This window comes from Natator depressus, chromosome 4, assembly GCF_965152275.1.
Source record: "Natator depressus isolate rNatDep1 chromosome 4, rNatDep2.hap1, whole genome shotgun sequence".
Classification (NCBI taxonomy): Eukaryota; Metazoa; Chordata; order Testudines; family Cheloniidae; genus Natator; species Natator depressus.
The window spans coordinates 3,922,903-3,950,014 of NC_134237.1; positions in this window are offsets into that span (position 1 = coordinate 3,922,903).

Genomic DNA, 27,112 nt, shown 5'->3' on the forward strand with positions numbered 1-27,112 from the left:
CAGCCACAACTTCTTTCAAGCTGCCTCTATTCTCCAGAAGATTTAATCTCCCAGGGTAGTCAGAGCATACTTACATCAAAGAAAACCTGCTGGTCTCAGCTAGTCAGAAATCCAACCCAGGATATCTGTCGCTGCAGCCTGGGACTCTATGGACCCCTCCTTCTCTCATCCTCTCCATTTGTCTTTCTAACAGCTATTCACTTCGTAGTGATTCACTATGTCTTTCTCCTGCAGACACTGATTGTCTCCCATTCTCCCAGCCCAGCCCTTGTATTGTCCCCTGAGCACAGGTGCAAGGAGGGAGAAGCCAGGCTGGAATTAGCTGTCAGTGATCAAGGGGCTTCCCTTCATCCTGCCACACCTTGTCATGTTTACCTCATGATGCCCTGTGCCGTAATGGGAATCTTTCTATTGGCTTTGCTTGGCCTTTGGATCTGGCCCAGCACGAAATGGGCCCAATTCTCTCTTTAGCATAACTGGAGGGTTTTTTTCCAAGCACTGTGTGACTTGCTTTCCAATCTGATACTTTCCTCATCACCATTGATCTGCTCCAAAGATCATTCCATCAGCTGGGCCTTTTCCAGGGACATCACTGGGCTGTGGCTCAGGCCACACAGAGAAGAAAGGAGCCTGAACAAGATCTGGCCCAATTAAAATGACTGCCAGTCAAATTCTTTTCTACCTCCCTACCCGTCTTGTCCCTCTCTGGGCATACGCCTGTGTCTCCGTCTTTTTTTGCAAGGAAGTCTCTTTCAACTGATAAACAAAGGTGAGTATCTCTTTTCTAGCAAAAGCTGTGTGTGTGTGGGGGGGGAGCTTCCACTTCCTTTTATATCTCCATAGTAACACCAGCCTCTGAAAATACAGCCAATAGATAAGGCATATGATAGTGAAGAGCAGGACTTGATTCACAATCAAACCAAGAGTCATTTAATTTGTGCCTTCTATTTAAGAGAACATTGTAGCTTAACATCATATGTCAAGCCCATAAGCTTCTGATGCCTCTAATAACCAGGCTGGTGACAGGTGTATGACGTCACAGAAACCTCCTTCATATTAAACCTGGCACAATTCATTTCCCATGTATAGATCTGGCCATGCTGTTTGGATGTAATTCAAGAGTCAGTGATTTTCATAAAAATACAGACCATCAGGCTGATGCCTACGGGGGGCCTGCCAAGGACAAGGCTGATGAAACACTACCTTAAACAGGCTCCATCTGTCCCATTTAGACAATCTCCAGTGTCAGAGCTCTGCGGTGAAAGTAATAACTGCATGATGCTTTTCTAAGCAGACAGCAAGAGAGGGCTACTGTTCCTGCAGATTAAAATAAACAAACCCTGCGAATGGGGGTAGTCACTGTAAATTGAAACTAACTAGATTGCTCCTTTTAGACAGTCCTTTTATTTGAGACCAACTCTGGAGGAAGGGGAGCTAACACTACAGTTCCTTCCAGTAAGTGTTACTTTTTAAACATTCCCTACCATGCCTCCCTCTGCAAATCACACACACACACAGCCCAGCTAGCCTCGTTAGAACAGCATCAAGTCAACAGTGTAAAGTTAGAAAGGCAGGAATTATAAAGGTGCTGCAGCCCCCTTTGCATGCCTGGACACTACTGAATATTTGATCCCACCACACAGAGTGATGGGATACTGAACAAACATTCATGGCACAGATATGGGAGAGGTGTGTGGAACTACTTCGATATTATGAGTTGGCTTTTCAGTATCGGCCTAAGGTTTATGCCATCAATTTGGGGCTCAGATGGGACTGAAGTGGTGGCTGGGCTTTGTGCTGGCTCTCTGCTCAGGGGTGACCACACACAATGAATTCTAGGCACCAAGATCAGTCATTAGACATCTACTTGGCATCTCCAAACTAAGTAATTGAGGGCTCAGATTTCTAATATGGGGACCAAAAGCTAGGCATGCAAATTCACTTTCAGGCATCTCAATAAAAGCAACCCGACTTTCAGAGGTGATGAGATCCACAGCTCCCCTTTAGTTTAATAGGAATTGTGTGTGCTGACCACCACTAAGAAAACCAGGCCACAAATATGTAGGGCTGTATGCAGTGCACTCACCACCATCAGGCCTTGCAGGGGTCTTTGTCTCTAGCAGCTCCTCCTGGCCACTTCTTTTTCCCTTTGAGGGCCTTTTTCTGTCTACAATTTGCATGGCCAGGCCCTCCAGCCAGATCACCTCTTTCCAGTTCTGTCCCTTCTGGGGTAACTAAAAAACCCCCACCAACTTCCACACAGCTGATCCTTCTGCCCCCCAGGCTACACTGCAGTTCTCTGCTCTTCACCCTTATTCCTGTGCCCAGTGGAGTTCCTGTTTTGCTCCATTAGCTAAGCACTGCCTCCCAGGGCTTTTCCTAGGAAGCCCTTCTGCCCAGCTTCTGCCCCACTGCCTCCTCTTCCCAGGGACTCTGACCTCTTCTCCCAGCGTCCTCCCTGTATCTTGCCTGCATTATCTCTGAGCCTCCCACAGGAGCCTAACCAGCTCCCTATGTATGTGAAAGAGACAGAGCCCTCTTCCTTCTCTGTGTAGTTCTCCCTGGCCTTCCACAGCTGGGATCACGAGTTGTGACTGAGTCACCAGATGTGGATCAGCTGGGGGATAACTGCTACATTACAGACAGGGTTGCACCTAACTCCCCTTAAAGTGCCAGTCATCCTCTAACAATGGGCAAGATTTTTAAAAAATGGGGGCCTAAAGTCAGGCTCCTAAATCTTTATTGAGGCACCTACATGTAGATTTAGGGACTGACGTTAGCCTGACATTTTTGAAAATCCTGGCCTAGATGTCTAAGACCTGGTCAAATGATTCATATCTGTGATCTTGTGGGTTACTGATTTGGTTCATGGCTCTAGCTTGCACAGCTTCTAGCAGTTGCCCCTCAGAAGACATAACGTCTAATAGGTTTCAGAGTAGCAGCCGTGTTAGTCTGTATGCGCAAAAAGAAAAGGAGGACTTGTGGCACCTCAGAGCCTAACAAATTTATTTTAGCATAAGCTTTCGTGAGCTACAGTGAATGCATCCGATGAAGTGAGCTGTAGCTCACGAAAGCTTATGCTCAAATAAATTTGTTAATCTCTAAGGTGCCACAAGTCCTCCTTTTCTTATAACGTCTAATAGTGTATCCCTTAATGAATATTCTTGCTCAGTTCATTTGGTAGGAGCCCTGTTGCTGACCACAAATCCCTTATCAATGGTAGATTAGCCACTGGGTCAACAGGGCCATGCCTAGGCCCCCTGGAAAAGAGGTGCCCCGACCCGCTCTGTCCACCCGGTGCGCCTGCAGGGGGCGGGGCACGCAGGCTTCCCCTTCATGCTGGGCGGGTGGGGGAAGCTCCTATGCTCTGACCCCAATGCCAGGCAGAGGGTGGGGCAGAAAGGTTGGGGATGGGTCCCCACTTGCTCTGGCCCAGGGCCCCACAAAACGGTAATCCGCCTCTGGCCCATATAATCACAGTGCATCACAGAGTTGTCATCATCTTTGATAATCTATACAGGCACTGAGTCATTGCACTGAGACCATTAATGTAAAGCCAGATTCTACTGCCAACAGGATGACGTGTGGGGAAAAGGGATCAGGATCTAGCCCATGGCTGGTTGAGGGAGGGTGGGACACAGCAGAATAAGGAAGGTGGCAATGTGGCTTGCAGTGACATGAAATGCATTCACAGGCTGATTTGGGAGCTTGGTGGAGAGCTGGCTAGTTGTAGGAATTGCCAAACCTGCACCCCTCCAATCACACAACCAGAGCTGGGTTGATTCCTCTTTCTTGCAAGATATTATTCAAATTATGGATGGATTAATCTTTCTTTTCCTGAAATATTAATTCAATGCTGGTAAATTCATTGCTGGAAGCCAAGCACTCACAAATTCGTTGCTGGAAACCAGTTGAGCTCACCTGTGTGTTAGGATGGTTAGGATGGTTATTAGACTTATAACAGCGTGTTTAGACTTTATGAAATGCTTGAAAGTTGTTACATGTATTACGCATACTTATAATGTCTGTAACCCATGCTGTACGGTACTTAAGTGTTTGTGCTATAGCTGTATAGTTTGTTCTGAATTATGTAACTCACCAAACAAGACAAAAACACTTTACCTAGTGCCAAGTGCTAAATCCCTATGAAAGGTATTACCTCTTGCCCATCAGGAAGGACTATCAAAACTAAATGGACCATTGTGGGACATCACAATACAAGACTTTGCTAATTTCCCCTGCACACCATGAAGGGGCTACTTGCAAAAGGGCTTGTCCCATCAGCTTGAATTCTGGAAGAAGGAAATAAAAATAGCTGATAAAAAAAATGTCATCTCTTTTGCTCTTTGGACTCTGACAGGCTGGAGCTACAAAAGAGAAGCAGAGATCTCCAGGGTCAACACAGGTTAGCCCTAGAAGACAGTCAAAGCTACATTGTCTACAGCCAAGCTCTACGATACAACCGCATTTGCTCCAATCCCTCAGACAGAGACAAACACCTACAAGATCACTATCAAGCATTCTTACAACTACAATACCCACCTGCTGAAGTGAAGAAACAAATTGACAGAGCCAGAAGAGTACCCAGAAGTCACCGACTACAGGACAGGCCCAACAAAGAAAGTAACAGAACGCCACTAGCCGTTACCTTCAGCCCCCAACTAAAACCTCTCCAATGCATCATCAAGGATCTACAACCTATTCTGAAGGACGACCCATCACTCTCACAGATCTTGGGAGACAGGCCAGTCCTCGCTTACAGACAGCCCCCAACCTGAAGCAAATACTCACCAGCAACCACACACCACACAACAAAGACACTAACCCAGGAACCTATCCTTGCAACAAAGCCCGTTGCCAACTCTGTCCACATATCTATTCAAGGGACACCATCATAGGACCTAATCACATCAGCCACACTATCAGAGGCTCGTTCACCTGCACATCTACCAATGTCATCATGTGCCAGCAATGCCCCTCTGCCATGTACCTTGGCCAAACCGGACAGTCTCTACGCAAAAGAATAAATGGACACAAATCAGACATCAAGAATTATAACATTCAAAAACCAGTTGGAGAACACTTCAACCTCCCTCGTCACTCAATTTCAGACCTAAAAGTCGCAATTCTCCAACAAAAAAAACTTCAAAAACTGATTCCAATGAAAAACTGCAGAATTGGAATTAATTTGCAAACTGGACACCATTAAATTAGGCTTGAATAAAGACTGGTAGTGGATGGGTCATTCCACAAAGTAAAAACTATTTCCCCATGCTAATTTCCCCCCCTACTCTTACTCACACCTTCTTGTCAACTGTTGGAAATGGGCCATCCTGATTATCACTACAAAAGGTTTTTTTTCTCCTGCTGTTAATAGCCCACCTTAATTAACTGGTCTCATTACAGTTGGTACGGCAACCCCCATTTTTTCATGTTCTCTGTGTATATAAATCTCCCCACTGTATTTTCCACTGCATGCATCCGGTGAAGTGGGTTTTAGCCCACGAAAGCTTATGCCCAAATAAATTTGTTAGTCTCTAAGGTGCCACAAGGACTCCTCATTTTTTTTAGTCAGAGCTGAGGGATTGCTACAACCTTTTGGTACCTTTTGGAACCATAGACTGTAACTAATTTCTGTGTATATGTTTGCCTGCTTTAACCTGTAAATAACGCTCTCATTTCTTTTTCCTTGTTAATAAATCCTGAGCTAGTTTGCTATAGGATTTCCTACATGTGTTGTCTTTGGTGTGAGATCTAAGATACCGATTGACCTGGGATTAGTGACTGAATTTTGATGTGATTTTTGGTGTATACAACCAGCTATCCAGCTGGCCGGGTGGCAAGATAGACCGGAGTGCCCAAGGGGACTGGCTGTGACTCCATGGTAAAACTGGTATAGTGCTTTAGGAGTTCACAGCTGTTACTGGGGTTCATAGGTGCTGACTCTGTGGGTGCTCAGGGGCTGGAGCACCCACAGAAAAAAAAATAAGGGTGCACCTGCCACCCACTGATCAGCTGTTTGAGAGGCCCTGCCAATCAGCTGTTTGGTGGTGGGTGAGAGGATCAGGGGGGGTGGGAAGAGGCAGAGTGAGGGTGGGGCCTCAGGGTGGAGCAGGGGTGGAGCACCCACCCAGAAAGAAGACAGTCGGGGCCTGAGACTGGGTTGATGGAATCTAATGACAGAGCACACAATCAGTTTGGGGTCTTGGCCCCACTTCTTGACAGTCTGCCCTGAGGTTGGTACTCATGGTCATGAACTACTCCAGACAGTGTGACAATTAAGATGATCTTTTTTCTAACCATTCTCAGCTGTCTTTGTCCATCTGGATTCTGTCAGAGACTAGATTAAAATCAAAGAAAGAGTGTATTCAAATGAGACGTGTTGGACCATGATGCATTCAGACATGTGGGAAGCAGAGTGGTGATGGGACGCAGTATTTAGAAATGTCCTCACATTGGATCTACTTCGTCAAGTGTTAATGATGTGTGGCAAATGCTGGCACTACTATGATGGGTCTCACGCTTTCTCTTCTGGGGGGGGGGGTGTGTTCAGGGCACCATTTCTTGCCCTTGAACTGGGGTATTAACTGCCCCATTAGTGTCCTAGAGGAGGGGAATGGAGAGGAAGGGACCCGGGCTCGCCCTCTACTCCGGATCCCAGCCCAGGGGCCCTAGGGATAGCGGTAAACCACAAGAACTAACAGTTCCTTCCCCTGGGCTACTTCCCTCTCCTGCCCTTCAGCTTGTCGGGCTTCCTGCCCTCCCTTGGCACAAACCAGATGTCCCTTTACCTAGGGTCTTGGTCTTCTTAGCCCACCGCAGCACTTCTCCAAACTTTCCTCTGCTTCCCTCCAAACTGCTCTCTGCTCCAACACCAGTCCACTCTGCTTCAACTCCTCCAAACTGCTCTCTGCTTCAACGCCAGTCCACTCTGCTTCAACTCCTCCTCTTGTCTGATTGAAGCAGGGGTTTTTAATTATGTGACTGGCTTCGGGTGCTCTAATTGGCTTCGGGTGCTTTAATTGGCTTCAGGTGCTTTAATTAATTTATAGCAAACTTTCCTCCCTCTACAGGGAATAAGGCTCCCTTCTAACACTCTTCTGCTCGCGGAGCCCCTGCTACACAACCCCCAGCTCCGTGTGCAGGTGGCGGAGTCCCACTCGTTGCGCCAGAGTTTGGTCCTGGCGGAAGTCACGAAAGTTGGAGACCTCCTGGACTACGACTGGGGAGACTGGCTGGATCCCCTGACGCTCGCTCGGCGCATGGGGCTCTCCAGACCTCGTACCCCCCGGTGTGTACTTCAGGAGGTGAAGGCCGCCTTGACGCCCGCTGCTCGGGCTTATCTCAACTGAGCTCTGCGCGAGGGCGCACCCCACCCACCCTCTACCCCAGGCCCGCCGGACCTTTCAATTGGGCCCCTACCCCGTAGATCCCAACAACCCCCTCACCCTTTCACTGCAAGCCGGCTGCATGAACTGCAGCCAGTCAGCTTCCAAATCGCGCCACGGAAATATTTATACACACTCACGCTTCACACCCTTCATGCCCACACCCTGGTGTCCCGCCCCGATACAAAGTGGCAGGACCTCCTGCCACCTTTGGAGGGTGAGCAACTTCGGTGGGCCAGCCTGTATTCCACCTTGGTCCCGAGGCCCATCGGGGACATTAGTTGGCGGCTCCTTCACGGAGCTGTGAGCATGGGCGTGTTTTTGACATGGTTCACCCCCATCCCGGATACCTGCCCTTTTTGCAACGTGAGGGAAACCTTGGCACACGTATATTTAGAGTGTGCCAGATTGCAGCCCCTTTTCTGGCTCCTCATGAATATTTTATTACGCTTTTGGCTCCACTTTTCCCCTCACCTTTTTATCTATACAGTCCGCATCCGTGGCCCCACAAAATCGCGAGATCTCCTGGTTAACCTCCTCCTAGCCCTAGCTAAAACAGCCATTTATAAAACCAGAGAGGGGAGGTTGGCTAATGAAGCATCCTGCGATTGTAGGGCCGTTTTCCGATCCTCAGTACATTCCCGTATCTGGGCGGAGTTCCTCTGAACGGCGTCCACCGATTCCCTTGACGCCTTCGAGGAGTGGTGGGCGCTGTGCGAGGTTCTCTGCTCGGTGACCCCGTCCGGTTCCCTCCGTCTGACCCTTTGATTGAGGGGAAGAGCGAGAGACCCCAGCCCCAGCCGTTGCCGCTGTGGATACCATCATCACTGTCACCTAGGAGGGGTCCTATAACCCGTGGGTGTAACCCCCCCCACCCCAAATTGCCCACCCCGCAGCCTTGCCCATCTTGTCGGGCACTCTCAGGAGAGGAATAATCGGTGAGACTGGGCGTGGCACTAGGTAACTCGAGGGGGTGGAAGACCACGAGTGTCGAGGAAGCCCCCCCGCTCTAGGCCACCAGGTAACTCAGGCGGGTGGAAGACCACGAGTGTCGAGGAAGCCCCCCTGCTCTGCGCCCAGGCTAGCCTGAACACTTCTCCCTCCTGAAGGCTGCTGTGTTATACCTTCTGTTTGCTCTTGTTTTGTTGCATAGTTTTGCTTTATCCTCTTTGGTGATTCTTTGTAAGTGTTACACAAATAAAATTCTTTTCTGCTTCAAAAAAAACCAACACTCTCCTGCTCGCGGAGCCCCTGCTACACAACCCCCAGCTCCGTGTGCAGGTGGCGGAGCCCCGCTCGGTGCGCCACAGTTTGGTCCTGGCGGAAGTCACGAGAGTCGGAGACCTCCTGGACTACGACCGGGGAGACTGGCTGGATCCCCTGACGCTCGCTCGGCGCATGGGGCTCTCCAGATCTTGTACCCCCCGGCGTGTACTTCAGGAGGTGAAGGCCGCCTTGACGCCCGCTGCTCGGGCTTATCTCAACCGAGCCCTGCGCGAGGGCGCACCCTGCCCACCCTCTACCCCAGGCCCGCCGGACCTTTCAATTGGACCCCTACCCTGTAGATCCCAACAAACCCCTCACCCTTTCACTGCAAGCCGGCTGCATGAACTGCAGCCAGTCAGCTTCCAAATCGCGCCACGGAAATATCTATACACACTCACGCTTCACACCCTTCACGCCCACACCCTGGTGTCCCGCCCCGATACAAAGTGGCGGGACCTCCTGCCACCTTTGGAGGGTGAGCAACCTCGGTGGGCCAGCCTGTATTCCACCTTGGTCCCGAGGCCCATCGGGGACATTAGTTGGCGGCTCCTTCACGGAGCTGTGAGCATGGGCGTGTTTTTGACACGGTTCACCCCCATCCCGGATACTTGCCTTTTTTGCAACGTGAGGAAAACCCGGGCACACGAATATTTAGAGTGTGCCAGATTGCAGCCCCTGTTACAGCTCCTCACAAATCTCCTATTACGTTTTTGGTTGCATTTTTCCCCTTTTTTATTTATGCACTCCCCATCCTTGGCCTCACAAAGTCGTGGGATCTCCTAGTTAACCTCCTCCTGGCCCTGGCTAAAACAGCCATCTATAAAACCCAGAGAGAGGAGGATGGCCGATGGAGGTTCCTGTGACTGTGGGGCCGTTTTACGATCCTCAGTCCGTTCACGTATTCGGGCGGAGTTCCTCTGGGCGGCGTCCACCGACTCCCTTGATACTTTTGAGTAGCGGTGGGCACTGTCTGAGGTTCTCTGCTCGGTGTCCCCATCCGGGTCCCTTTGTTTGACCCTTTGATTGGGGGAGAGAGTAAGGGACCCCAGCCCCAGCCATTGCTGTTGCGGACACCACCACCTTAGAGGGGTCCTTTCACACGTGGGGTGCACGTGCCGCCCCCCGGATTATCCACCCCACAGCCTGCCCCTCTTTATGGGTGCTTTCAGAGGAGGGAATTGTTGGTGACACTCGGGCGTGGTGCCAGGTAACTCGAGAGGGTGGAAGACCACGAGAGTTGATGAAGCCCCCTCACTCTGGGCCACCAGGTAACTCGGAAGGGTGGAAGACCACGAGAGTCGAGGAAGCCGCTCCGCTCTGGGCCCAGGTAAGCTTGAACCCTTCCCTCTCCTGAAGCTAATGAGAAAACAATTGTGATTGGTTGCTGTGTTACACATTGCATATGCTGCTGTTTTTACTTTGTAAGTGTGTTATGCAAATATAAAAACATCTTTTGCTTAAAAAAAAAAACACTCTCCTGCTGCCCTCTGACCATGCTGTATCACAGATGTTATAGAAACACTGCAGCATCATAAATTACTTGCTGGGTCAGTATTATACTTGCAATATGATTTTTCATCAGTACAAGGGACTGCAAATTTTTTTAGGAAACGGACTGCAATTGTCCTTCATTGTGCAAAGAGATTAATCTTTACAAGGCCGAAAGGTACTTGTGTCCCGTTATAAAAGACAAGGCAGAAATTGTCTCACATTGAACATCTTATTTATAAAATTAATGACAAACCTAAATAATTCCACGAGGGAACTATTTACTTCTTATCCAAGGGCTGATAAAGCTGTGCAAACACAAGATACACCAGATTGCTAGAAAAAAGAAAAGGAGGACTTGTGGCACCTTAGAGACTAACAAATTTATTTGAGCATAAGCTTTCATGGGTGTTGCCATAACCACTATAATGAGAGTGATCAGTTAAGGTGAGCTATTGCCAGCAGGAGAGTGGGGGTGGGGGGGAACCTTTTGTAGTGATAATCAAGGTGGGCCATTTCCAGCAGTTGACAAGAACGTGTGAGGAACTGGCGGGGGGTGGGGGGTGGGGGAAATAAACATGGGGAAATAGTTTTACTTTGTGTAATGACACATCCACTCCCAGTCTCTATTCAAGATTTTTCGTTGAAGAATTGCCACAAAAAAACTTCAAAAACAGACTCCAACGATAGACTGCTGAATTGGAATTAATTTGCAAACTGGGTACAATTTACTTAGGCTTGAATAAAGACTGGGAGTGGATGGGTCATTACACAAAGTAAAACTATTTCCCCATGTTTATTCCTCCTCCTCCCTCCCCCCCCCCCCGTTCCTCACACGTTCTTGTCAACTGCTGGAAATGGACCACCTTGATTATCACTACAAAAGGTTCCCGTCCCCCTCCCCGCTCTCCTGCTGGTAATAGCTCACCTTACCTGATCACTCTTGTTACAGTGTGTATGGTAACACCCATTGTTTCATGTTCTCTGTGTATATAAATCTCCCCACTGTATTTTCCACTGCATGCATCCAATGAGGTGGGCTGTAGCTCACGAAAGCTTATGCTCAAATAAATTTGTTAGTCTCTAAGGTGCCACAAGTACTCCTTTTCTTTTTGCGGATACAGACTAACACGGCTGCTACTCTGAAACCTGTCAGATTGCTAGAGAGGTGTTATGTGGGGCAGGAAATGTGGGGATTGGCTTTTGTAAGATGTTTTCTATTGGTAGCTTATAATGTTGATGCATAGTTTGGTGTCATTGTTTTAAAATCACAAGCAAACACTTTTAGCTGGAGCACTCCATGAGGATCCTTAAGATACAAATGTGACTCTTGGAGAGGGTTTCAGTTCCTTCCCTGCTCCTCATTTTCTCCTGGGGGGAAGTAACTTACTACTAACCCTGAAAAGGGGGCATCTTACTTCTCTCTTTGTGCTAGCACAGCTCTACTGTTTTAGCTGTTTGGAGGGCGGAGCCCTTTGAGAGCATTTGTCTACTGAGAATAATGGAGAACTCCCCACCTCAGTGACAGGAATGGGAACTGCAGGGAACTGCGTCATTTTGAAAATCTGGACACGTCAGTTAAGTGCCTAACTAGGAACTGAGTTCTTATGGAAGTCTTCGGTGCCTTAATGCATGGGCAATGGGTATAATAGGCTAGGGGAGGCTAAGCTTCCCCAAACAGGATGTGGTGCACCTCCCTTTGGAGGCGTGCCACCGGCCTGCTGCCTTTGGAGCACCACCGCCAAAGGGTACTAAAGCTGTGGCCCTGCCCGCGCTCCACCCGAGGCTCTGCCCATGCTGCTTCTCTTCACACCCATGGTCTGCCTCTTCCGCCAAGGTCCCCTGCCTGCCTCTCACACTTCTCCACTGCTTCCTCCATGCCCCCCGACCTGCCTCTCCCTCCTCTTCACCCCCTGAGATGCAGAGAGGCAAGGGCAGTGGGCGGGAGGGTCCCTTGGAGGAGGGGGCAGAGAGGTGTGGGTGGTGGGACCCCTCAGGGGAGGGGGCTGAGTGGAAGCAGGGCCTGTGGTGGGATGGGGGTAGAGCATGGGCAGGGCCTCGGGTGGAAGCAGAGGGGGGTGGGTCTCAGGGTGGAACAGGGGCGGGACCACGGTCCAGGCACTGGTCCCCCCCTTTCTAGGGAGTTTCCAGCGCTTAGGCCCAACCTTCCCAAGTGTGGGAGTCATGAGCCACCAAGCCTAAATGGAAGGTGTTGGGTGCTGATCTCTTTTGTCTCTTAGTGCCTATCTCAGGGTCTAGGCACTTGGGTCCAGGTTTTTAAACTCCTGGGAGTTAGGCACCAAATACCTTTAAAAATCTGTCCCTTGGACATTTGAAGAACTCAGTGCATATAAATACAAACCTGTAATGTGTCTTTAGTCCACATAACAACACAACTCAATTAGCTGATCAATAGAAATCCAACCCACCAAACTTCGCACCACTTAACAAGAACCCAAGAAAATTACCAGGTCTGACCATTGCCAAACCGCATGTGACAATTCAGGATCTGGATGTGGGGAGAGGGAATAAATAAAAAATCGAGGGCCCATCCTGGAATAAACCCAACTGCCTTTCTCTTAAACAGATACTTTTGCTAATCAGAACTTCAGGATTTTCCCACAGAGAAGGAGGCCAGAGCTACTCCAGAGCACAAACATAGCAAAAGCAGCAAACCTCAAATTGCTTGACTAGCTCATTAATATGCTGAATCATGTGTTATTATTATTTGGATGCTGTCAACTTTAATTAAATTTTCTGCAAAATGTACCTAGCGAGCAGTCTATTTGCCAATTTTTTCAGCTGTTTCTAGTGGAAGAATGGTTCTTTAAAAAAACCAGAATCAAAGTGGAGGTACTGAAACAGGTTTTGTGAAATATAATTTAGTTTAATTGAGGTGTTTTACAACATTCCTAATATCATCCACTAATCAAGCAGCAGAGTGGTTTCAGTGTTTTGAAATGTGAGATCATAGATGTGCCAAGTCTCTGTCATGTTAATGAGTGAGATATGAAAACTGTATGAGTGAGACATTCAATTATCCATTGAAATGCACTCTGCCTGGTTTTTTGTCTCTCGCCTAAATTTGCTGGCGATTAAAGCAAAACTAAGCAAGATGCACTAAGAATGAATGAGACTTTTTGAGCCTGGGAGCTTTCAACTTGACCTTTCAGTTTCCCTGTCAATGCTATCTAAAATAATTAATCAAATTCTACCCATGTGCAGTGGAACACAAGCTGGCTGCGCAATTATCAGGGTAATGCTTTGGCATTAAAAGATTTTCCTGTGCTATTACCAGGGTAATACAGAGAATCTTACCATACCTGCTTAGCACACAGGTGTCCCCAGTTATTTTTAATACACTTTTCTTAAATCAGAAAAATAACAGACTGAACATCTCCAAAGTACTGTAGGTGGGATTTTCAGTACATGCTTATCTTTGGCCTAACTCTGCTCCGGCTGAGGTCAACAGGAGTTCTATCAGAGCCGAGGGAGGTGAAGGAGAAGCACTTTGAAACTCCCTGGGACACTACGCCCCGTATTCTTCAGAGAGATATTGTTATGATATGAAAATGGCATAACTACGATGTGTTTTATGCAAGATGGGTCATGTGAAGTCTCATTGGAAAGGTTATGATTTACTGAACATGATTATGTATGCATGTATCATTTCTGTATCTGAAGTTAGGAATATTGACTATGTAACAATTACAAGTGGGTTTACACCTGGGGAATGTCCACCAGACAGAATGCAATCAGTCTGGATGGGCCATTAGGGAGAACAATAGGACTTTGAAAATGCTAATCTCCCACCTTCCTGAGAAATCTTCCTGAGGGTTTATGACTGTTTTGACACTGCAGGGTCATGTGATCGTGTCACCTGTTACTGGACTCCATCTTGGATTACTAGTATTTTTCCACTTATAGGGGGTGGGGATCAAACTGAGGAACAAAGGCTTCCAGCCATATGTAAATTCTATTTAAGGCAAGGAAGTGAGTTAATCAAGATTCATTCTTCACTGAATCCCCACCCAGGATGACTGCTGGAAATATCTGACACAAGGATCCTGACACAAGGAAGAAAGGAAAGCAGCAGAATACGGACCCTGGACTTCAGAAAAGCAGACTTTGACTACCTCAGGGAACTGATGGGCAAGATCCCCTGGGAGAATAACATGAGGGGGAAAGGAGTCCAGGACAGCTGGCTGTATTTTAGAGAATCCTTGTTGAGGTTACAGGGACAAACCAACCCGATGTGTAAAAAGAATAGTAAATATGGCAGGCGACCAGCTTGGCTTAACAGTGAAATCCTTGCTGAGCTTAAATACAAAAAAGAAGCTTACAAGAAGTGGAAGATTGGACAAATGACCAGGGATGAGTATAAAAATATTACTCAGGCATGCAGGAGTGAAATCAGGAAGGCCAAATTACACCTGGAGTTGCAGCTAGCAAGAGATGTTAAGAGTAAGAAGAAGGGTTTCTTCAGGTATGTTAGCAACAAGAAGAAAGTCAAGAAAAGTGTGGGCCCCTTACTGAATGAGGGAGGCAACCTAGTGACAGAGGACGTGGAAAAAGCTAATGTACTCAATGCTTTTTTTGCCTCTGTCTTCACGGACAAGGTCAGCTCCCAGACTACTGCAATGGGCAGCACAGCACGGGGAGGAGGTGACCAGCCCTCTGTGGAAAAAGAAGTGGTTCGGGACTATTTAGAAAAGCTGGATGAGTCCATGGGGCCGGATGCGCTGCATCTGAGAGTCCTAAAGGAGCTGGCGGATGTGATTGCAGAGCCGTTGGCCATTATCTTTGAAAACTCATGGTGATCAGGGGAAGTCCCAGAGGACTGGAAAAAGGTTAATGTAGTGCCCATCTTTAAAAAAGGGAAGAAGGAGGATCCTGGGAACTACAGGCCAGTCAGCCTCACCTCAGTCCCTGGAAAAATCATGGAGCAGGTCCTCAAGGAATCAATTCTGAAGCACTTCAGGGAGAGGAAGGTGATCAGGAATAGTCAGCATGGATTCACCAAGGGCAAGTCATGCCTGACTAATCTAATTGCCTTCTATGACGAGATAACTGGCTCTGTGGATGAAGGGAAAGCAGTGGACGTGTTGTTCCTTGACTTTAGCAAAGCTTTTGACACTGTCTCCCACACTATTCTTGCCAGCAAGTTAAAGAAGTATGGGCTGGATGAATGGACTCTAAGGTGGATAGAAAGCTGGCTAGATTGTCGGGCTCAACGGATAGTGATCAATGGCTCCATGTCTAGTTGGCAGCCGGTATCAAGTGGAGTGCTCCAAGGGTCGGGCCGTGGGCCGGTTTTGTTCTATATCTTCATAAATGATCTGGAGGATGGTATGGATTGCACCCTCAGCAAGTTTGCAGATGACACTAAACTGGGAGGAGAGGGATAGGATACAGAGGGACCTAGACAAATTGGAGGATTGGGCTAAAAGAAATCTGATGAGGTTCAGCAAGGACAAGTGCAGAGTCCTGCACTTAGGACGGAAGAATCCAATGCACTGCTACAGACTAGGGACCGAATGGCTAGGCAGCAGTTCTGCAGAAAAGGACCTAGGGGTTACAGTGGAGGAGAAGCTGGATATGAGTCAACAGTGTGCCCTTGTTGCCAAGAAGGCCAATGGCATTTTAGGATGTATAAGTAGGGGCATTGCCAGCAGATCGAGGGATGTGATCGTTCCCCTCTATTCGACACTGGTGAGGCCTCATCTGGAGTACTGTGTCCAGTTTTGGACTCCACAGTACAAGAAGGAGGTGGAAAAATTGGAAAGAGTCCAGCGGAGGGCAACAAAAATGATTAGGGGACTGGAACACATGAGTTATGAGGAGAGGCTGAGGGAACTGGGGATGTTTAGTCTACGGAAGAGAAGAATGAGGGGGGATTTGATAGCTGCTTTCAACTACCTGAAAGGGGGTTCCAAAGAGGATGGCTCTAGACTGTTCTCAGTGGTAGCAGATGACAGAACAAGGAGTAATGGTCTCAAGTTGCAGTGGGGGAGATTTAGGTTGGATATTAGGAAAAACTTTTTCACTAGGGGGGTGGTGAAATATGGGAATGCCTAGGGAGGTGGTGGAATCTCCTTCCTTAGAAGTTTTTAAGGTCAGGCTTGACAAAGCCCTGGCTGGGATGATTTAATTGGGGATTGGTCCTGCTTTGAGCAGGGGGTTGGACTAGATGACCTCCTGAGGTCCCTTCCAACCCCGATATTCTATGTTTCTATGATTCTATGATCTATGAAACAAAGAAAAAAGGTGGGGAGAAGAGCTGAGCCAAGGCTGGAAAAGGTGTCTGGCTTGTGAAATAAATGCCTAAAACAACATTTAGGGTGAGAAATTACTACTTGTAACCAGTCTCTTTAATTCATTAAGCTTAGTTTGCGTGCTTGTTTTATTTGGTCAGTAATCCGCTTTGATCTGTTTACTATCCCATATAATCACTTAAAATCTATCTTTTGTAGCTAACAAACTTGTTTTTGTTTTCTCTAAACCCGGTTTGTGGAATCCATAATGGGGGGGCGGGGACGGGGGGCGGGAATCTGAGCATATCTTCCTCCACATTGCAGGAGGGAACGAAATTCATGAGCTTACGCTGTACAGTTTTCTGTGCAGCGCAAGACAATACAATTTCACTCCAGAGGGGGTGTGCATTTGAGTGCTGCGCAATTCCCTAGCTGAGTGTTCCCATGCGGAGCTGATTTCAGTATCTGTGTCCTTCTGCAGCTGGGTGTGTCCCTACTTATGTATGTGCTGGAGGAGGCCTGAGGGCCTGGCTCAGCAGGACAGTGTAAGGGAGCCCAGGCTGGTGGAACAGGCGGATCAGTGGTTCCCCAGGACATCAGGTGGCACCCCAGAGTGGTGAGTAAACTGTCAAAGTGGAGCAGAGAGCAGGGTAATGTGCACAGCTTATTGCTCTGAGACACTCCTGGTGATTTTAAGTGAATTATAAGTCTGTTGGCTGGAGAACAGTCAAAGTGGTTACCAGTTTGTTATTTTCTGTTTGCTAATTTCCAGTAAGGAAAGTAGGGACAGAAAAATAGCAAGATGGGTGACAATATTGAAACAGTTGTATAGTTGGAGCTCTGCAGATTGAAGGCAGCAGAAAACAAAAAAGATGTATGGAATTACTGGAATCAGAAAATGCCAGACAAGAACCAGAAAATACCAGACAAAAAGCAGCACACCAGTGGGCCATGGAAGCCCAGAAAAAAGCCACGGAACTGCAAGCCAAAGAAATGGAGGCAGAAGCAGCCAGGAAAAAAGCTGCCCTGGAACTCAGACAGCTACAGGCTAATAAAGAAATCAAAGCCCAGAAACAAGCCCTGGACCTGAAAACCAAAGAGATGGAGGAGAGGGAAAAAGAGAGACAGCATGAACTGGCCTTGATAGAGATGTGGAACCAGAACCCCACACCAGCGGGCCCCACCGCTCCAAAAATCCACAAATGGGAGCAGTTGTGTCCTGCATAAAGCAAAACAGGGGACATTGCTGAATCTTTGAGAGGCTGTGTGTGCTCCATGAGATTCCTGATGTTTATATTTATTTAGGGAACACAAACAGCGAGCCTGGCTCTGTCTGAGACACAAAGATTCATCACTGTGGGGAGAGACAACACAAGGCTTATGCACCACTTATATCTCACGTAGCCCAGGAGTGAAGTGAGACACGAGTGGTGTCTGTGTTGTCCCTCCTGCACAGGGGTGAATTTTACCCTGAATGACGGAGTCCAGGCCATGAAGAGCTTACAATCTAAATCAAATGGAATTATGGAAACCAGAATCTCAGACTATTAGATCATCAGGCTTAACAAACACACATCTTAGGAAGAAACCACAGTGTGAAAGACAAATGCCCTGTTGAAATTCACTCTTTGCTACAGTAATCTGGCTACTTCAGTACTGAAAAAAATAATAGTTAAGAGAAATGTACATATTTGAAAGGATTTGGTATAGAACTAGGAAACAAAAGCACCTTAACTAATTAACTTTCCACAGGGGTTATGCAATTAAAAGGGGAAGGGAAGATTTCTCCTTCGTTATGCTCATAATTAGGATTCTGTGAATGCAGAGCCATTGGTGCACCAAATTATTCATATTGGCTTTGTTTATTCATATTGCAGCAATGTTATCAGAGCAGTTTCCTAGTTAAATAAATCTAGTTAATCATTTAAGACACCTTTGCTTGTATTTGTTTTCTGTTGTAAACGCTTATCTATAGAAAGATCTGTCATTAACCTTAAAAAAAGCGTTAAATAAATGTTTGGTCTTCTGAACAAATTAACTGCACCCAGGAATCCAGACAAGTGATTTTGTTTGTTAACATCATGTTTTGGCAGGCTTTATCAAAATAGAGTAATTTCCTTTTTTCTTGATGTTTAAACTAGAGATCAGTCAGAAGTAATTAAATCAGAATTAATGTAAAGTTCTGATTTAATCCAATCTCCAGCGCAAGAAGTCCCTTCAGAGTTTAAGAATTACTAAATTGTTTGGCATTCTCTTGAAAAACATAACAACAAAATACAGCACTAAAGTGAGCAGCACTGAGAGACAGAGATACCATAGCCCCAATGAGGGGAAAATATTATTATCATGGTAGTGTGCAGAGGTGCCAACAAAGAACTGTGCTAGGTATTGTATATATTGGTGGACAGTCCCGGCCCCAGAAAGCTCACTGTCTAGCCTATGATGAGGTGGATAAATAAACGGGGTTGGGGACGGGGACAAATTTTCATAACTAAATAGTGGTCACAGGTGAACACCAACTTACGCAGTGCCAGATGGATGTGATTTGTAGGCATCATGGCAGAGTGTGAGGAAGGATTAAAGGAAGATGAGGAAGTGGCTTTACAAACTTCGATAAGTTCTTCTTATGTGGCATGAAAGAAACAGCACTAAAAATGAAATACTACATCGGAGCCAGGCCAAAATATCATTTATGGGCAACTTTTGACATTGTTCGCCCGCCATCTATCAACACAGCCAGATTCTACTAGCTGGCAAGGTGGAGAAAGGGAAAGGAGGGCAATGAATCTTACCTCTCCCTGCCAGCATTTCGAACGTGGAATGTTGATCACGTCAGGACGGTCGGGACCCACACATCTCCTTGTAGTCTGTTTATTTGGCTGTGTACAAACTCAAGTATGTGTGAATAAGTCAAAATGCCTGGCTGTAGTTGCTAAGGAACTGCAAAGATTTCCCAGAAATGAACAAAGGTAAGTGTTGTTTTCATGATTGAAATCTTTCAAAGGCATTGGAATTCATACATTTACTCGTAATGTTTAACCATTTTCCCGCGTTTTTTTGCCACAGATGCATGGACGTAATCGGAGCTATGCACAAACTTCCGGTATCCTGATCTGAATGATCTCCTGTTTGCCCTTTAGTCAAGTCATGCTGTTAAGCGTATTGAAATAGTAGCCATATAATAAAAGTATTAATTTTAAATAAACCAATCTGGTAAAAAATTAATCCAAAAATGTCACTGTCTAGAGGTCTAAAGCGTAAAAGAACAAGGACTTCATTTAAATCTGGATGAGACTATAGAGAAAGTTACACCGAAGTCACATAGTGTAATGCTTGTTACACTTCGTGAAATATTCACATATGATGAGGACAACGGAGTGGTTTGTGTATATTGTTGAGATGCCAGAGCTTTGGGAGAATTTTCAACAGGAAGAATGTGGAACGATGTATGGAAGTTAAAGCATGTCTCTTAAAGCATCATCTGTCAAGTAAGTCCCATATAGATGGTGTAACAAGACTTAGAAACAAAAACCCTTCCTTACGGAGCAGATTGCTTAGCATGATTTTTGAAAGTCCAGCTGAAAAGCAGAGGTGGCAAATTAATCTTGAACGCAAGTGCTCAAACCCAGAAGAAATCAAGGTACTTATTGACAGTGTGTTGTTGGCTATTAAAATGAACAGCTCGGTGCTTTCTGTTCAGGATATTAATGACCATATGGAAAAGTATGTGCGCATACCAGCGAGCTGGAGAAGTAAAAATTATGCTTTTGAATTTCTTGAAATTATCAACTGCATTGTCCAAAATGACCTCATGCATGAAATAGCATGGGCAATGTTTCACACTTTAGCTGTTGACGAAAGCACTGATATATCCGTTAACAAATACTTGATACTCTACTTTAAATATAGATCCATAAATTCTGCAGACTATAAACCTTCGTTTGGTGGACTATTACGATTGCAAGAATGTGATGCTGTTTCAATAGTGGACTTTCCAAAAACGAGACAAGCCATTTACAACGCACACTTCACTTATCTACAGAGGAAAAAGAACAGTAAAGTAACAAAAAACCTTCAGAAACAGACTTCAAAGAGGAACAGCAGAATGAAAATTCATTTGTAAATTTAACACCATTCATCTGGGCTTGAATAGGGACTGGGAGTGGCTGGCTCATTACAGAAGCAGCTTTGCCTCTCCTGGAATTGACACCTCCTCATCTATTATTGGGAGTGGACTACATCCACCCTGATCAAATTGGCCCCGTCAACACTGGTTCTCCACTTGTGAGTTAACTCCCTTCTCTTCATGTGTCAGTATATTTATGTTTGCCTCTGTAATTTTCACTCCATGCAAATGAAGAAGTGGGGTTTTACCCACAAAAGCTTATGCTCAAATAAATCTGTTAGTCTTTAAGGTGCCACCGGATGCCTTGTTGTTTTTGTGGATACAGACTAACACGGCTACCCCCTGATACTTGTTTCAATAGTGTCTGCAATCAAAGAGTTTTATAAAAAACACCAACTTGATCTAATGGAAATGGTGATGTTCAAATCTGATGGTGGCTCCGTGATGTTGGGCAAACTCAATGGCGTGGCAGCTCAGCTGAAACATCATATTCCACACATAGTCCAGCAACATTGCATTGCACACCAGGAAGACTTGGGGATTTCTGATGCATGGAAAGAGGTCAAGCTGATAAGAGACATCAAAACCTTAATGAGAAGTGTCTACATGGTGTTCTGTCGGTCATCCAAGAGAAAATGCAAATTTTAGGAAATAGTGCATGCTTCTGAATGTGGGTTAGTGGCTTTCAGGCCACTCAGTGAAGTGTGCTGCTTATCTAGGCACTTCGCACTTCGAGCAATTATTCACAACTATAATCCTCTTCTGGAATATTTTGAGAAAGACAAAGATATTGATCCAGTTTCTAAATACTGCCACAAAAAGCTGAATACCATGGAATACCGAATAACAGTAGAAGTTTTGAATGATGTTTTGTTGGAACTGGCTTCACTATCCATGCTGCTCCAGACACAGGGCCTTTACACCTCATGAAGCATTTCACCTTGCCCTAGGTAAACTGAACAAGATCAGAAGACAGTACCTTGGAGATTCAGTCTTATGGAGTGACAAAGTTAAGGCTCTCTTAGATATGAGCTCTCAAGAAAATAATGAAATTGATACCAGTTCCATAATAACGTTCATAAACATCTTGCGTGCACATTTGGCAGACAGATTTCCAGAGGATGAAGTCCAGGAGTGGTCCACTTTTGATTGTGCAGCAATAGTTAAGTGGGACTTCAATTTTCGAATTCATCAGGTCAAATCCCTATGTTCAAAATACAAAGACTTTCTTGCTGAAGAGATTGTTATAGTCAGTCAGTACAATGACTTCAAATTTGCAGTAGCCGAAAGAATCAAAAGCCAATTGGTTTTAAGTTTCCCGGATATGGTGACATTTGCTCACCAAAACGAACAGTTTCAGGATCTTGCAAAGTTGATGGATATTGGAGGAACATTCCTAGCATCAAGGGCAGACTGTGAGCGTGTTTTTAATGAACACTCTAAAAAACAAACTAAGGAATTGTTTACAAGAAGATGATTTGGACATGCTGATGTGTATTAAGAGTTACCAGCTGGATGGAGGACTGATAGATCTGGACAGAGTTTATATTGAATGGGCAAATGAAAAAGATCACAGGGAAAAACAGGTTAGTTTAGCAGCCTTTGACATTTCGACCAATAAAGAAATTAAAATGCATTTGTAATTACATATCTTATTCTTGGCTGATAATCATTTATTGATATTTTTTAGGAAAATTTTAAATTTAAAACACAAACTTTTGTTTTTCTTTTTTTACTTATGATTTCTCTATCTGAAAACCCATACAAATTGACATAATGGCATACTTATTAAATTGTCTTTATTTTATGTTTATCAAAATCTTTTTGGACATGTGTATAGAATGAAAGGTGAAAGTGGACACCAACGGGCAGAAGCCTATGGACTGATAATGATCATGATTAATATGTGCTTGATATATGCTCGTGATTGTCTATAAAAAAGATCATAAAGTGTAATGTTTAAAACTAACTTCTGCTTCATAAAGAATGGTTAAATTTCCTTTTTCTAAGTATTTAAAATGACATTTTTAAAATAACATGGTGTAAAACTATTATCACAAATTGCAAATTAAAACTTTTTATATGTATAAGCATTTTACTCGCTTGGGCGCATTTGCCTCATGGCGCCCAAATTTGAACTCTGCTTCAAAAATTTGCACAAAAGAAATTTTTTCCACACACGGCCTGTCAAAAATTAGAGGGAATATTGGTTGGAAGGACCAATCACCAACAAGAACTCCTTGTCAGAGTGAGGGGTGATCGATGGTGAGCTTTTTAGGATGCAGGTTCATTTACTGTTTTTAACATGTTTTTTCTGTAGAGCTTTTTACTCCCAAAATAAAGAAGCTCATCTAGAAACAGCTGTGTGGCAACTTATAACTGTAGCAATTACACTGTGTACCACCTCCGAAGCGAAAGCTAGCGAAGAGGCCTGACTGGGGAAACTGTCACTTGCTGGTGAATTCACAATATAATCAGAGAGCTGTGCAGCCTGGAAATACCTTGGTCAGGAGGTGACGACATGTGTGTCTCCAGCCAAGGAGAGAATTTCCCCACCTAACACACACGAGGAGTAGGGAATTATTACATTTCCATTATACAGACTGGAAATGAGGCCTAAGGAGGTGAAGTGACTGACCCAAGGCCATGCAGACTGGGGAGAACTAGGAACTGAACTGTGATTTCCTGACACTCAGTGTAGTGTCCGAACCATTTCTTTAAAGACTCCTCCTACGGGGCTGATGCAGTACACTTGTCACTAGTGTAAACCCTGTGGCCTGAAGCCTTAGAGTGCAGGGAGCTCACTTCTGACAACACCTGTGGGTGGATAGGGAGAAGAGCATCACAGAGCATTTTGAGAACTCCAGCTGGACAGGGGCTCCATTAGGGAGGGAGCTCTCTGCCAGCATCTGTTGGAGAGCAAGGGGGACTGACTGAATTGGCCAGATCTCATTTACATTTCAGTTATGGGATGGTGCAGAACATACACTAACACCCACAGTGCCGCCTAGTGGTCAGGTAGGGGTTGGTAGGGTGCTTCCCCGTTCAAAATTTGGTCCTGCCCTTCAGTGCCAAGGGTTTCTGGTCCTCCCCTCCTGCACAGAGGTAGAGGGGCTGGGTGTTTGGGTAATCAAGGCCTATCCCAGCAGGCCTCCTGGTGTTGCTGGGGAGAGGGTAGGGAAGCCCCTACCCCCTCATTAATGATCTGGAGGATGGTGTGGACTGCACCCTCAGCAAGTTTGCAGATGACACTCAACTGGGAGGAGTGGTAGATATGCTGGAGGGTAGGGATAGGATACAGAGGGCCCTAGACAAATTAGAGGATTGGGCCAAAAGAAATCTGATGAGGTTCAACAAGGACAAGTGCAGAGTCCTGCACTTAGGATGGAAGAATCTCATGCACCGCTACAGACTAGGGACCGAATGGTTAGGCAGCAGTTTTGCAGAAAAGGACCTAGGGGTTACAGTGGACGAGAAGCTGGATATGAGTCAACAGTGTGCCCTTGTTGCCAAGAAGGCCAATCGCATTTTGGGCTGTATAGTAGGGGCATTGCCAGCAGATCAAGGGACGTGATTGTTCCCCTCTATTCGACATTGGTGAGGCCTCATCTGGAGTACTGTGTCCAGTTTTGGACTCCACACTACAAGAAGGAGGTGGAAAAACTGGAAAACGTCCAGCGGAGGGCAACAAAAATGATTAGGGGACTGGAACACATGACTTATGAGGAGAGGCTGAGGGAACTGGGATTGTTTAGTCTGCAGAAGAGAAGAATGAGGGAGGATTTGATAGCTGCTTTCAACTACCTGAAAGGGGGTTCCAAAGAGGATGGCTCTAGACTGTTCTCAGTGGTAGCAGATGACAGAACAAGCAGTAATGGTCTCAAGTTGCAGTGGGGGAGGTTTAGGTTGGATATTCGGAAAAACTTTTTCACTAGGAGGGTGGTGAAGCACGGAAATGGGTTACCTAGGGAGATGGTGGAATCTCCTTCCTTAGAAGTTTTTACAGTCAGGCTTCACAAAGCCCTGGCTGGGATGATTTAGTTGAGGATTGGTCCTGCTTTGAGCGGGGGGTTGGACTAGATGACCTCCTGAGGTCCCTTCCAACCCTGATAAGCTATGATTCTATGATAAGCCCCATTCCACTCTCTCCACCCAACTCCAGTCCAGGGCCCAACGGTGGGCAACTATGCTCAGCCCCTTGGGGAGCTAAGCCATTGCCCTCCCTGGACCTCTTCCTACCCCTGTTCCTGTTAGTTGCACAAGAGTAAGTCATTTCTCTCAAGTCTCTGACCTTTGTGCTCAGTCCCGGGCCTCTGACCTGCATGCTCAGTCAGTTCTCTTTCCTACATCAGCTCCTCACTGGTCTGTGTAGTGGGGCCTCAGGCAAGGAGCTGCTGCGTGGTACTTTCCCCTCAGAGTTCAGGGCAACCATCTGCTCCCTTCCACTGCCTGCTCCCTCTGAGCTGCCCTGCTCCCCTTTTAAAGCCCAGCCTCCATCTTGTGCAGACCCTAAAGGTGTGGCTGGGCTTGGCCGCCTGGGCCCAGAGCTGCTCTGCACTGTGGGGTTTGTACATCCCATCACAGACAGTTTCAGGCATTTTGGTTAAAATACAGTCAAGTTTTGGGCACTGAAATGCTTCCCTGCTGGGAAATGAAGGGTTAAGAGATCAACATCGCATGTGCCTGGGGTCACCCTGATCTTTACCAGAGTCAGGCACAGGCAGGTAGCGGGGCCAGGACAGGGCCTAATAGGCTTACTCTGTCTTACCTTGTGCTAAAGACTCTGCTAAGGGTGCTGGACACTGTTCCCTCTAAGCTGTGCGCGTGTGCGCACGCACACAGATCCTAAACCCTGCGCACACGGCGAAACACCACGCGCACAAATATTTGCACAGAAGCACAAAAATTTGCACAGAAGAAATTTTTTGCGCACACGGCCTGTCAAAAATTAGAGGGAACATTGGTGCTGGATGCTATTGATTTCTCTCTGAAGGACTGAGGCGAGGCAGCTACAAAGCAACGGCAAATAAAGAGCTGGTCTGGCTTGGAGGGACAGACAGCATGGACCTGAGGCAGCTTTGAGGTGACAGATGGGCCAGAGCTGGGGTGGCTTTGAGGATGGACAGTGCAGTGATGTCACTGATGCAGGTGACAGCCCTGAGGTACTGTGAGCTGAGGCTGCAGAAAGCAGCAGCCTACCTGAGGGACTCTGGTGTGGGCCCCCCCTGCCCAGCAGGGCAAGCAGAAATCACCTCGCTGGCTCAGGTGGGAGAGCCCCATGAGTGGCCCAGGCAGCACTTCCCTTTGGGGCTGGAGATTGACCAACCACAATCCTTGGACTCCACCCGCCCTGGACAACAAACTGTGAGTGGGGAACGGGGAGGGGGGAAGTGGCTGGAACGCATCAGTCAGGCACAGCTGCCAGAGGATGATTGAGGTTAGGACTACTGTTGAAGCCCAGGGAGGGTGGGATGGTGGGGGAGTTTGGAGTCTTATCAAATTTTATTATATTTATATTTATTAATTAATTTATGAACTTTCTCAAGTTCATCCTGTTATTCCCCCTTATCTCCCTTAATGCAGTTCTCTTTGTTTTAACCCCCCGGGCTCAGTGCTTGTGAATGGGGAAGTATTCCCCATCAAGGGTGCCCTGGGTGGCATACATAATTTCCCAGGTTTCTGGGTGGAGGCTCAAACTGGAGTTGTTTAAGATTTCCAGAAGAACCCCTAGAAAATGGAACCTGGCTCGTTTTGCTGCTGACAACACCTGGCAGAAGGATGCCACTGCCCAACAGAATGTTCAAGAGTACCAGGCACCATGTCACATATTTTGAGTTGGAGCTCAATGTAAACAGATCACTTCCCATTTTTACAACCAAGGGAGCCCAACTGCAGTTGTCTGAATCCATGAATTACTTCACATACGTTTGTCCTTAAACTGCTTTGTCAAGACATTTGAAAGGATGCCCACTGCACCTGGAGAACAAAACTGTTCTTTCCAATCTGTCTGAGATTGATTATTCCATTATATTGAAAAACAACCCATAAACACAAAGACTACATTAGAATTAAAGCACAAATATTTTACATGTCTCACTGGTTCTTTTCTCCCCACCCCCCACCCCCCAAATCCAAGGTGTCAGCTTGTTTTGGGCTGCAGACAATGCTCATGGATGCTTTATGTGCAGTGGGGTAAGACAACAAATGCTGCAGTGCTGGTGGCCAAGTCTAGTGGCGGTCTGTTTGCCCCATGCCAATCCTATTGGCACTTGTTAAAATTCAGTGTTATCTCCACTCCAAAACATTGAGACCATCTGCCTACACATGACACTGACAGCTATTATGTGGCAATTGCAGCTGTGTCCCAGATACCAATTACTAAACTGCCAAATGACCAAAACAAATTAACTCGCTACATCAGTCTTTTGATTTCTCCTCCCCCTTGTGACACTCATTCATTTAGGTGAATGACAATTGCATTTGGACACATGAGGGGAAAATAAAGAATGATTAATGGAACATTAAACCTCCCCCAATCACCACTAGCAATTTCAAAATAATCACCTTACAAAAATCTAGGGGCTCTCACT